Raw genomic sequence first — 14,539 nt, forward strand, 5'->3', positions numbered from 1 at the left:
AAGTGTTAATGAATGAAATAAAAATTGATATTCTATCTTAATGTGAAATAAATAAAGTACATCTCTACAGATTGCTTTCGTGTAGACTTGTAATGTCTAAAAAAAGTAAAGATAGATAATTTAATTTGGTGTAGCTGTGTCACGCTAATAAATAAGAAAGATATTTCGGTCACACAAAAAGGCGCGCGACGCACGAAACAATTTGTGACTCTTCAGACTGCTAGGATATTCATCATCCTCACGTCGTCGAAACCCTGACATGACAATACACTACTTCTAAAGGTATAACGAAGGACTAGGTCACATTCGACGCCACATCTCTGAAAAATTTTTTCAAAATTTATAAAGAATTTTTAATTTGAGTGTTTCTCTATTTGAAACGTCCTATTCTTATTTATAAAATAACAGCAATCTCTTGATTACATTTTATTATATATATATGTATTATACACGGAGAGAATTTTTTTTTAATTTACCCTGACAAATCATGTTAATTGTGGGACAATATAGTATTTAGGCAAATTTTACTGTGCACAATAAAATTTGCCTAAATACTATATTGTCCCACAATTAACATGATTTGCAGGGTACATAAAAAAAAAATTCTCTCCGTGTAGCATTACATTTTACTATATTATTCGTAATAATCTGCCTTCTATATAATGCGCGTTAGTAGTATACAATATCATTAACAGATTCTTTGATTTATTTAGAGTATATTTATTCTTAGAATTACTTTATAAAAAGATATCTTATATAATTTTAACTTTCAAATTCAGACTTTATTGTAATCTACTTCAAATTAAGAAACTATTATATTTCGTCTTTCTCAAGTTTAAGGGGACTATAAATTTTTTACGATTATACTGTTAAATTGTTTATTAAATGTAAAATTAAAAATACTTTTAATTAAAACAAAAGAATATGATTTAGTAATTGTATAATCTTGCATAATTATAAGAAATATTTCTCTGCACACAATATTTTTTTCTTAAATTTAATACGTCTATAAAGATTTCATTTTTCTGACAGTCTCTCTAGTATCCTTAAAGTTGAGAAAAACAAAATATTATAGTTTCTTAATTTGAAGTAGATTTCAATAAAGCCTGAATTTAAAAGTTAAAATTATAAGATATCTTTTTATAATGTAACTTTAGCAGGTTGTATCTTGTTTAAATAGCATTAAACTTTTATTAATTTTTTCTCTATTTTCTTATTATCAATTGTAAAAAAATAAGATTATGTAATAGTGTGTGATAATGTCTGTGTGCATAATGATGAGCGAATTAAACTGCACACTTTATTTTATATATACTGCACTTATTTTATGTACATCATTAATATTTGAAATTTAATGGATTCTTAAAAACTTGGAAACAAGAAATTTCTTTATATATAACATTTCTGTTAAGAATAAATAGATTCTAAATAAATCAAAGAATCTGTTAATATTGTATATTTACCTAACGCAATATAGGAGGTAGACTATTACGAATAATATACCTAATAAAATGTAATGTTATTAAGAGATTACTGTTGTTGTTAATAATTACGATATTATGTTAACTGTCGAAGGAACATTGTTCCAATTATTATTTAACGGATGAATCGTGAACATTTTTGGCAATAAGGGGAGAGAAAAGTGACAAGAGCTCGCTCGTCCGAAGGACGCGTGACGGCCCATGGGATATCTCTTACCCCATGCGAGAGCGCAGTGACAGGATGACACATTCCACCGTGAGAGTTTTAGAAGCATGGTCCCGTATCAGCAGTTCAGTCAGAAGAGCTTATATCGAGGGCGCCACCTGCGGCCACCCGCGACATCCGTCCTGTTCCGTACATCAGACCGGGGAATCTTCATCTTGATCGAGCCGCAGTGACGTTTGATAGTTCTGATTCTTGCTGTCGGCTAATCTTTTTCACTCGAACGCGCAGTTACATACTTTATCTTCATCGCAATACGTAAAATCCAAACTTTCGTACTTCGAGTTCGGATATCTCACTTTTGTACAGTTGAGATTATATTATATTGGTAGATATGAGATCTTCTAACACTGTTAAAATAAATCAACATCTTATGCTTAGGACAAATTTGTAAGAAATACATTGTGTATACATTATTTAATTATAATATTATTAGTACATGTATATCAGTTATTTATCTTAATTATAAAATTTTAAATTCATGTTGTAAGAATTGAAGTATATTTAAATCAGTAAATAATAAGATTTTTTTATTTAATATTTTTTAGTTATGTGATTTTTTTTCGTGTCGAGATTTTTAGATAATGGAATTATCAAAATGCTTAGGTAGTGCAACCTAATTTAGCGAGAAATTAATAATTACTACTTTGTCTAACGAGGTTTTTATTGTTATTGAGAAATATGGTAACCGAGATATTGATGTAAAGACAATTATTGCACGATTTTTCGTCGACAAAGCGCGTGATTTCTCGGGGTAAATATTTTGAAGACATATTTGTCGAAATTTGCGAGGATTAAACTAGTAAATTCGAGTTTAGCCTGGTCTAATGTTGGATGAATATCAGCACCTTTCTTTTCGGACGACGCGTAAACTTCTAATCCCATTAAACAATTATAGTCTACTCAATCGGTCCAGTACCCGTCGTCTCGTGCGGCACCACGCTGAGATTTGACGTGGGATGAGGCACCTGCATTGTCATGCTGAGCTATAGTCGTTTTGTTGCAGTCCTGACTTTTATCTGCAAGCCACAATAATCCATCGCCTTCCTAAAGAGTGCTTCTTTTTTCAGTTAAAACTCCTCCACTCTCGTGACAATACTGTTTACATATAATATAATTTAATTCTTTCATTAACAATTTATACTATATTATTGGAAACTAGTGTATTTTATTCAAGTTTATCGATCGGCAAAACAATTAAAGTGACGAAATAACTTTAAATCGTAAAGCGAAAACTATTATATATTTAATTTGCCAATGTTTTGTGATAGAAGAAATTAGCAAGTTAATTCAAAAGCACTTTTCCTCAAAGGCACGTTCAGATTCTCATCCAAATACCACTCAGGTATCGTTTTATTCTTGTTGTTCACCGAATGTTAAACAAGAATAAGATAATACCTGAATTCTTGGGAGGGGAGAAAACTCTGAACGCGCCACAATAATGTTTAACAAAGGTGCTAAGAAAAACTTGAAAATATCCCTGCTTCTGTCCACTTATTGAGAAAAATTTACTTTTTGAGAAACCTATATAGTAAACTTTGACTTCTGTTAACTGCTTGAGATGATGTTTGAAGAGCGCCTAACGTTAATTGTCCGGCACACCCAGATGTCACGTCTTAAACAGTATACGTTTTCGGATGTTGGGCGTTGTGTCCATCAAAGAATCAGTCACAACAATTCAGCGGGTGTCTACTGACGAACAGACAGCTGTCTATTGAGAGAATCGCGTGGGATTTCCAGAAGGATTCCGTCTTTATAAAATGACGCACCGCATTCCATTGAAACGGTGTCACTTCCTGCGAGAAAAACGGGAGTTTTGAAACCGCGTGAAATAAAAGAAGGAAGAAGATACGAGTTAAAGAAAGAACCAAAATTTCGAATAACCTATTCCCTTGAGAGAAAGAATAACTCTCTTTTTTCTAGAAGAATAGATCTCTTTTTTTATATTTATTTCATTTCCAACATTATAACTGCTGTATTTACAAAAAAAAGTTGTAAAACTTGAAAAGGAAGCTACAATTTTATGAACGATTATTTTACGAGATTATAGCTTTGATCAAGTTCTTAATTGCTATATATTAACGAGATAGCGGATAACTGTCTTTCTTTAATTTTTCTCTCTTTCCTCTTTACTAATAGAATATTTGATAGGCATCACGAAAATAAGTATCTACATCTGTTACACAAGTTTCAAGAAACGTTCGAACGTTTAAACGAAACGATCTGGATCCAGAATTGGATCGAGCATAGTACGTGCAACTCTCTTGCGGAATCTATTATCCAATCGATCTTCCAGCCAGAATTTTCCATAATTCTGCTCATTTTCGAAATGGCGCCTGGCTTTTTGTATGCCGCTCGCACGAAATCGTACCAGGGACATGGGAAACCCTGCACAATGGAGTCATCAATCATTCCGTATGAGAGTTACTCGATTGCTGCTCTAACTATGCGCAGCCTTGTCGAGTTAGGCATAAATGTGAATGTAATCAAACACATTTACAGATAATATTAAAAATATTGTTGGTGATTGCAAATTTATCTCTGATTTTGGTCATTTTAACATTTTTAAAATCAGTATTTCTTCTGCAAATTGTATAAGAAATAGTAGTTCTCATAGTTATATAAAGTCAATAATCTTAAAATATAACGAGTGGAATCCATCACAAAATTTTAAATAAATAATAATTATATGTATATATTATACAATATTTTCGTTTAAAATGTTTGCTTAATGCTATGTTTATGTATCTAAAAAAGAAATTTTATATGTACCATTAAAAATTTGGAATATACCACACTTGTATATAGGTATATCATTATCAGAACACATGAGTATGGAAAATTTTACAACAACGCTAGGAAAACGTTGACAGTTATGTTGGGGAAACTATTCAGCAGGGACGCAGAATGACTTTGCAATGCTCGATATATGCTATTTCATTCAACCTGACTCACAGTTAGTCTGTTCTACGTGTTGATCGTATCTCACTAAATATTGAATAAATGTAATTAGGCGCTGGTGTCAGAAGGGCGCGTGCACACGATATTCATTCGAGTGATCCTGATGAGTATGTAACTTCAGTATCCGCGCGGTAGTGCATGAGCAAACGTTGAGCGCGAGAAATAAGCTTAATTATTATCAAAGCTGGTATTAGCTTTTTTTCAGCTCTTATTTAATTTAATAATTGATATATCGCGAAAGTTATGAACACAGAATGAAATGATTATATTTGTACGCATCTACACGCATAAAAATGTCTCATAACAATTAATAATAATATTATAAAAATCTACTATCGCTTTATATTTATTATAAATATATAATTTGCAAATAATATTAGAAATAATAATTAGCAAGTTAATAAAATTACATTAATAACGATATAACAATTTATACCGTTATTAGATAATAAAATATTTGCAAAACATTATTGCATGCTCGTTGTATATTTCGTGAATTTGTGTTATATTTGCCTTTATATTTAACGACACGAAATCGATGAACGTGTGTCGTGCAGGGTTGATGTTTGAGGGATTATGTTCCGTGCCCTTCTGCAGCGAGAAGGTACGGCTTGGATCTGCCCTATGACGCACGAATATCATAGCCGCATGAAGGAGAACGTGCATTCGCGGTAATAAAGTTAGCACGGTAATTATGACAGGCTCGTTACCAGCACGTCGCTACGGGATATGAAGTGCTAATGAATGGACGCGTCGAACCAAGGGGTGGCTGGTACGATCGTGTATTTCTGTTTCGTTCGTAAACAAGCTTTAGATGCATATATCTAACATATAAACTCGATGTATTTCATGAAAAAATTTATTTAAACATATAAGTAACTTTTTTTGTTATCTAGTGTGCATTATGCATTTGCATTATAATTTTTAAAATAAATTGTTTTGATGAAAAATTTCTTATAAAGTTATAAAGATAAACGCATATCGTAATGTTAGTCGATGTTAGTATTATATTAAAATTAATTACATTATAATAAAACTGGATTGCGTGATTACATAAAAGTGTTCATAAATCAATAATAATATTTAATATTGCTGATTCTTCTGTTAGAATATAAACTGTATTCTTAAGAAATTTCATTTTCTACATTTGTATTAATATTACTTATGTTAAACCTTTTTATTCTAGACTAGAATATAATAGTAGATAAATTTTAGCTAAGTCACATCAACAAACATATTAGTGATAAATGATCTTAATTTTATTTAAACTGGTCAGTTAAGCTCTTTTATCCTCGTCGTCGAGACTGAAATTATTTATCCAAGATAAGATTATCAGAATTCGAGAAATCTCTTGGATCTCTCTGTATCTTTCCGCATTCCTTATATGTTTTGATACAATAAAATTATATCTTACTAGATTTTATAATATAATAAAAGCGCAATCGTTGTATTTAAATAAATATTAAAGATTCTTTGAAATAAATTTTTCAAAATAGTGATTGGCACGAATAATATATAAAATAGTAACACAACATTGCAATTAATTATACGATATGTATAAGTTTATGATTTTAGAAGCGTATGTATTTAATTATAAAAATAAAATCAACTTATTGCATATTTTATTACTATGGTATAAAATTAGGATTTTTTTAGAAAACTTTTCGAACGACTTGTTTTATAAAAATAATTACTTTTATCTTTTATTTATTATAATATTATTAATGAAAATAATTTTTTTAACATCTTTATTTATATTTTTTTTAATATTATTATAAATATGTAACAGCATTTACTTCATTGATTATTCGTTATTGCAATTTTTTAAGAATACAGTTTATATTCTAACAGAAGAATTAGTAATATTAAAAATTATTACTGATTTATGGATAGTTTTATGTAATCACGCAATACAGTTTTATTATAATGTAATTAATTTTAATATAATATTAACATCGACTAACATATTACAATATGCGTTTATCTTTATAACTTTATAAGAGATTTTTCATCAAAACAATTTATTTTAAAAGTTATAATACAAATATCACACTAACAAGACAACACGAAAAAAGTGATTTATATGTTTAAATAAATTTTTTGTTACTTGTATAAATTGCAATAGCTTAGATATCAAATCCAATGCACTGGTAATCGAAAATAATAATAAAGAGATGAAAGAGATTCGACGTAGAGATGAGCAAACGGAAAGAGGGGGTGGCAGGATAGGCTTGATTTCCGCGTCATTACGCAGGCACGGCGTTGGCCTCGAATTAATTGAATGCAGCGTGTGTTGACAGGTAGGTATATTGGCAGGCAGACACGGAGACTGCAGAAAGAGCGACGGAGACGACAGCGCTGACCGTTTCAGGGCTTGTATCAGATGCGGTCGCGATATCGGATTCTCGTCCACAGTTCCTCCGAGGCCGTGTACCTGTCATTTTCGGTGACCGTGTCATTCAGTCCCTTCGTCTCCTTCCTCGGATCTCTTTCTCCCTAACTAGCGATAGCTGTCAGCCCCGAGAACGGCCGATACAGAATTCGATTTGGCTGCAACTGGACCAAGAGATAAGGACAGATACCTGCACTTAAGTCATTTAGACTTACTGCAGTAGATTGGTCGTCGTATCTAGACAGTTTTCTTATTTCTTGCTCGGTAATTGACAATGACATGTCAATAATGATTGTTACAAGTATGGGAATATATTAACTATTCAATTCATTAATTAATAATGAAAAAATTTAAAATTGTGTATTTTTGTAATTGTCTTGTATCTATCATCCTTTTTATATAGCATGTGCTATTTTCTGTTTTAAACGTAAAACGATAAGTTGCATGATATTTGATTTAAAAAATCGGTCTGATTTTTGTCTTCAATGTCAGGAGCAACATTGATTCGTTGTTTATAAGCAACGAGTGCATTGCTTGATAACGCTGTAGGCGATAGATAGCGTGTAGTCTACGTAGATGCGATTATCTGCATTGATTAATATGTGTTTACTTTTCCTTATTAATACTCGTTTTATTTTAATATAATAATTGCATGAGAATTGCAGTCAAAAGAGAGCAATAATCAGAGTCGTTAGTGTTAAAAAAAGTGTTAAGCATGATAAAGAAAACGAATCGAGAAATTGTTCAACCATTCTATATTATTCAGCAATTTAATTTCGGTCCCATTTCAAGATTCTTATCAACACTGTTAATTAATCCTTTCCAGAGACGCACGGGAAAGGACGCATCTTTTCCCCGAAGATAGCGATCCGGATTTGAAGCTTGTCAGTTTGTAATAATCGACAGACTTCTGACGTAATCGTGACACGCTTCATTGCGGCGAAATCAAAGGATCTTAACGTTTCGCATAGCGTCTCTTCTGCTCGAATCTGATTTCTCACTTGAGATCCTGCAGCTACATAATTTTTTATAATTTCAAACTTTTGTTCGCTTACGTAAGCGACAATATTTTTCGATAGCAAAATATTTCGGGACCGTTGAAAATTCTGATTATGCGCGGTCTCAACCCGTATGCATATATGTTATACTTTCGAACACGGTTGGCTATATCCGGTGGTCCTTCGGGTCCTGATCGCGATGGCCCAGGTACACGAGAAATCCCAGGGGAGACTCCACGGAAGGTACCTACACGATCCTACACTTTGTGAGATCTCGTTGTGTCCCTGAGGATTCGTATTCCTAGTCACGCGTTTAATCCCCCAAAAACATATAACTGACTCGTCGTTCCTTGAGATCAAAGCTTGATTTTTGCATTGATGTAGGTTTCCAAAATGTCTAGAAATTTGTGTTTACACATGTGCACACATGTGTAAAACAAACATAAATTATATTCGTATCTTGCGATAAATAAGATGTTCAATTTCTCAATCTTTCAATATTCACACATTTACATTCAACTGATTCTTTGGTAATGGAAGAAATAATTGCCACAATTGATTTATTCATAAATATTTCTCGCACTGTCCACGATAATGGAAATAATTTATCCAAGAATTATTTTGTATGTTAATTCCGTATATAATTCCATTTGATTCCTATGAAAAGATATCTCCAAGCGAGTTCGCTCGAACGGATGTCTCGCGTTGTGTTGTATATATTCGTCGAACTAGCGGAGGTGAATAGATTGTCAATGAGAATTTCGAGTTCAGCCTACGGAGATGTCTGGTCCTTTAGGCCTCAGAATCAGAACTGTATCCTTGGGGACAGATACGTCAACGTGGACAACGCGAATGCGTGCTCCGCTGCTCCGATGTTGCTCCACTATAGCTATAAGTTGGGATCGTACTATGATTCTGTTGAGACAACACTAACACTTCCAATCTCTCAGTGTTGGTTGTTTTATATTTTTTAGAAATATTAATTTATATTTCTCTCTAGTACAGTTTTTTTTTGTAATTCTGTATATTTATATCTTATACTTGATTTTATAGATAAGATAGATTGCAAGTATTCACAGAATTAAAATGTATGCAGTAAAAAAAATAAATTTTATTGGATCAAAATGTGAAATATATTAAACAATTATTGTAAGTATCAGAATCGACCATGGAATGTTTCAAATAATTAAGATGAGTAAACGCCAGCACGGTACAAAGCGGATCTTGATTCACTTTGTATCGTGTTGACGTTTGCTCATCTTAATTATTTGAAATATATTAATTAACAAAGAAGTTTTATTTTGGTGACTGTGCTAAATTTGTGAAATTAGAAAAAACTATACCATAGATTTGCTTCGGCTGTTTACTTGATTTACATTAGTCATATTTTTAATACAATAATATTATAATTATATTAGATTATACAAATAATGTCAAAATCATGTGTAGTTATTTTCTTTTTTTTAACTTAATCTTTACGAAATTTGATTTCTATATCTGTGTGTACTGCTTCTATAGTCGTGACCTTCTAGTTCAGCAGTTTCTTCGTTTCTTCGCGCTCGCGTTTGTTTCTCTCAGACGAGAAAGTATCGAGAGTCGCATATTCCGCCGTTGTGGGATGGGAAAGGAGGAAGAGTGGTGCTCGATCCATCAAAACTGCATGTCAGTAGCCATTAGCACGCTCCCACCGGCGCGTAGCACAGAATGCCCCGTATATCTAAAGCCTCCGCGCGTACGCTTCTGTGCGTAGCCGTACTCGATGCGTACTTTATCCACTTGTTTGAGCTCTTGTCTCACTTTTCCGACGTTGCTCGGTTTTTTTTTCAAAATTATTTTCTTAAGTTTTATTCTCGACGGTCACTCTTTTATAGTAAATTTTGTAAACCATTTAAGATAAGCCTAACTGGCTATTTTAAAAACTAAAAAAAAGCAATATAAATTAAACCTATATATGGTATTCTCAGAATATCCTGAGTTATTACCCTTAATAGAGTTGTCAATGATGTATTGATAATGACCCCTTTTTTGAATTCTCGAAATTAATATTTATATTAAATTTTTTATCTTGTCGAGTATAAGTCTATAGTTATGCAATAATTTATTTACGGTCAGCGAAGCTTATTATTATCTTACTACGTTAAGAAACAACCGATGGAACAGAATAATTTCCGATGGATTTCTTGAGATCGCGCGGAGTCAGTTCCGCATTTCCAGCAGTGAGCAATAGCTGCAACGATCGCACCGACGGTGGTAGAGGCAACAGCAACTGCAGCTTTAACGGGCGGCGACCATCCATCATGAAAGTGTCAGCCTCCCTCTTCGCCCAGAAACAACTAGCTATGACATTCTTCTCGTTGCTATTGCCTCTATTCGCTTTTGCCAGTTCGCGTATTCGCATGTCCGTTACTTTGGACGAGATATTCGCTCTTTTTCAGCAAACCTCATCTTCAACCTTTTTAGAGATATCCGATTAACCGATATGTATAATATTCAATAACATTTCCTTATTTTATTCATAAGTACGACTTTTCAAATTCTTCAAGTATAACTTTTTAAAAATAGAAAAAAAAACACAGTACAAAAGTTTGAAATAAGAGAAGGCAGAAATATTTAAAAAATTAATCCCAACAAATTGTAAGGATTTTATAATTTATCACGTGCATAAGAAAAAAAAGTTTCTTGACACAAAATTACAGTCACAAATGAAAAAACAATTTCAAACACGTATTCAAAAAATAATTTGAATTGATTTTAAATTTTACGGAACTATGTGTTTGTATATAGATTTCGTTGAGAGAAGAAGGAATAATATATAGAAATGATTAATTCATAACAGAATAATAACGACGGATAAAAATGGTAATTGAAAAATTCAGGCATCAATTTGCTATCGCTAAACGGACGTGTAATCACGAAACAATGTGAAATGTCACGTCTAGTTGACACATTAGCCCAGTTTCCGGCAGTACTAAGGGCAGTAACGTTTTAATTAAAACGACGTCGGCAAATACGATAACACGCAGAAGAATCAATCATGTCGCTTATGCGTGTCTTGTACACGCTGTGGGCTGCCTTCAATGAGACATCTTAATCGGCGAAGCTTAGATCACAAAGATTTTTGTGCGAGTTTTATTGATTGCTCCAATGGTGTATAATCGAATAGAAATTCTTTGTAATCGTTTTACAAACTGGCGCAGCTCGAAGACAAGCAATGAAGCCGGTTGGATTGAATAGAGGAAGGATTTTAGGCGTAAGTTCGGTAAGGCCTGTTGACAACAGACGGCAGTTGTGAAGTTTTTGGGGAACGTGGTTCCGCATAGGGCAACGTACAGTTCTATTTGTTGGATGATTGTACTGCTGCGAAATCAAGTCTGACGAAGATCGATCGGACAGCATTTCAGGCGTCAACACCGGATCGTTGATTCCCCTCCCGTGGCTCGACTAAGGTCGTATCCGCTGCCACTTTCTCGCAGATGCTGCCAATCCCGAGTGAAGTTTCTATTAAGAAGTCCCATTCGACTGAAACGATCGAAAATTCTATATTAAGTAATAGCAAACTTTATTGGAGTATATTGTCATTTTGAAAAAAGAGAAATTATTTTGTTTTCTACGATATACTTTATTCCATATGTATATATGTATCTATAAACTATACTACAAATTAAAATATTTTTATATAATAATTAATATATATTATATAATTATAGTTCAACTATACATTTTGCATCTATATTATTTATATTATTTATAGCAATTACATGCATGATGCAAAATGTAACATTTATTTTATATAATATATATATAGGTATATATATATATATGTATACATATATGTATATATATATTTGTATATATATATTATTTATACAATTTGTCAATTAAGTTTATACATATATACATTTAAATATATGCAGTATATGGTAGAAGAGAGAAACGTAATCATAATTTCCAGAAACTATCATAATTTTTATAAGCTAGAGAGTTATCATTTGTCATACGCAGAAATATGATTATCTAAACAATTAGAAAACAATAATTATTAAAATATTTGTTATTACTAATATAAAACTTTTTTGAAATAAAAAAAACAAACGAGCTATATATATTAATAAAATAATATAAATCAGAAATTTTTAAAATATGAGTTACGAATTGATTTTTGATAGATTGCTAAAAGTTTTAGGATAATAAATTACATTTTGTTTATATCATTTTGCTGTAAATTTGTGCGTGTGAGCCCTTTCACGATTTCCTACATGCGAAGTTGAATTTTCAACTTTATCAATTATCATCAAATATGAAATGTAAATTACTAATTATTATGGAAAATAATTTATCCGTGTAACATTAATTTATCTACGATAGTAAACTCACATGCAGTATTAATTATTTTATCAATACATGATAAAATGTATCGACGTAGTTAAATTACTGTAGAATGTACATATAGAGAACTGCAATCTCTTTTACGATAAAGTTGAGGGTAAAGATAAAATATTTAATAATGTAATAATAATCTTTTTGATATTCATTATTTTTATTTTTATTTTTATAAAAGAGAAAATCATTGATTATATGTATATATATTATATATAATGAAAAATTGTTAATATATATAATATTTTACCTTATTTAAATATGATAAAGTAAATCTCTCTCTTATTTTCATTCGGCATATAAAAGCAAGTTACTTATGGATGGTAAAGAAATATATACCTATAAATAGTAATGTAGAGAATCGATTTTTAATACAAAGTGAGATATTTGGCTAGTGGATAAAGTATCCAACATGTGATATTATAGGAGGAAAAATTTGTTTGTTTTATGTCACATAGATGTCACAAACCTAGCTGAGTTTCTCGGCACATCGCATGAAACAGCTGTTGTTTCCTCAGTCTGGGGGTGGTGTCTACTGTCAGATGCTCCGCCTATAAATCAAACCTATGGGCGGTAGGGAGACAAGCCGACGCCATGTTAACATACATAAACAAACCCTGCGCATTGTAACTGATAAACGGCGGAAGCAACATGTAACAAGCGATTTCATCCCGATAGAAAGCTATATGTTATATGCATTCTTTCGAAAAATTTTTATTAATCTCTCTTACACCAAATAATTACAATACACATTTTTATAAATAAATTATAAATTTTTGTAAAATTTATTTCTGATAATTTATCTAAAATATTGATTTATGCAATTGTTTTATTTTAATTGAAATTTTAATAAAAAATTAATATCATAAGTGCATATATAATATATCCCAGCAAACACAGATTATAACTGCATTGTTGCAGCAACATTGTAACATTTCAGCTATATCGCAGAAATATTAAATTGTTGCTGCAGTGTTATAGTTATAATCTGTATTTACCGAGATGTGTATTCTATTTTATAACAGAAATATGAAAATATTTTTGATAAATTATTTTTTTAAATATTTCTAAACTTTTACATTGAGTTATTATAAAATTGATTAAATGATTGTACATTAAGTACGCTCTTTGGCTAAATCAAATTATTACTAATAATTAATAACTTTAATAGTCAATTTGCATAGGATAAAAAATATAAGAAGAAATAGGAATTTTGATTTTGTAATTGTTTCGCAAGCGATGAACAAAGATCACGAATCGGCTAATGGTCGAAGGTGCCGGTCTCGGGGAGATCCTGAGACTAATCAGACTAAACATTAATCTTCCAAGTGGATCCTCGACCCAATTCTCGTAAGGTCAAGTCGCAATGGAGACGTTGATTGGATTCCACGTCAAACCAGAAGTAAACACCTTTTCTATCATTACGCGTCGTTCATTTCATTTTTTCTTTCACTCTCGGTTTTTCGCGGAATTAAATTTTATTTAATTATCTCGTATATTTACTGAAGGAACTAATGATCATGACGTGACAGTTGACGCAATTTTCTATTCATATTTGCTTATTAATAATTCATAGACGTCGTCATTATTCTAATAATTCGTTCGATTAACCCGTCTTTTAACGTCTAACAACATAATCGTGACACATACGAAAGGTATTTCGCAGTTAGATCTCTTATTGCAATAATATTGCTGCTGATTAAAAATTAAAGGATTACTAATATACCACCCTCCCGCCCTTCTTGCGCGGTTTGGGTGCAAGAAGATATTACTAGGTAATTGTAAACCGCAGCTTCCACAGCTACTATGGACCGTTTATCATCGTCTCTATAGCTACCGGGTCGTTGAGTGAGGAGATTTGGGGGTTCACCGTGCTAAGAGTTGAAACCTCAGCATGACTGGTGGCCTCGGTAGCCGATAGACGTGTCATTTATGCGTCTACGAATCAATAGCCGCTTCACTTTACACCCACCTTACATCATTAGTCATTTTATAGGGCCGTTCTGCTCCGTTACACGCGTACGCGGCATTTGCTCGCGACTGATTTGTCGTCTCATCCCGAGACATAAGTCTGTCGGTCGGAAAGATTGTATATGCTCATCGATTG

This window comes from Wasmannia auropunctata, unplaced genomic scaffold (assembly GCF_000956235.1).
Source record: "Wasmannia auropunctata unplaced genomic scaffold, wasmannia.A_1.0 LD335976.1, whole genome shotgun sequence".
NCBI lineage: Eukaryota > Metazoa > Arthropoda > Insecta > Hymenoptera > Formicidae > Wasmannia > Wasmannia auropunctata.